Consider the following 405-nt stretch of genomic DNA (forward strand, 5'->3'; position numbering starts at 1 on the left):
AGCTTCAGAGGGAACTTGAGGGACTGTGGATAATGCTCAAGGCCTCTGGGTAAATCTTCTCTGGGGGAGGGGACAGCAGAAAAAATGCACAGTTTGCACCTGTCCCAAACACTGACCAGCTTATTAATCAAATACAATCATGATCACTGTAAACTTGTATGATATGAAGAGGTGGTGGTGAATTTGTGGGCACTCATCTACATAGAGGCATATTGAACACTCTGCTCCTGGATTAGCAGAACTGGATTATCGCGCTGTCATTTACAGTATCATATTTTGTAATTGGATTTGTGCAGTGTAGAAGGCTAATTGTAGGTGTCTAAGTCAATTGTGCTCCCTTACACAAGCTGCTGGCCCAGCCAAAAACAATATGGCCATTTGGAGTGTGTGTGTATGTGTGTGTCA

This window comes from Trematomus bernacchii, unplaced genomic scaffold (assembly GCF_902827165.1).
Source record: "Trematomus bernacchii unplaced genomic scaffold, fTreBer1.1, whole genome shotgun sequence".
NCBI classification, from domain to species: Eukaryota; Metazoa; Chordata; class Actinopteri; order Perciformes; family Nototheniidae; genus Trematomus; species Trematomus bernacchii.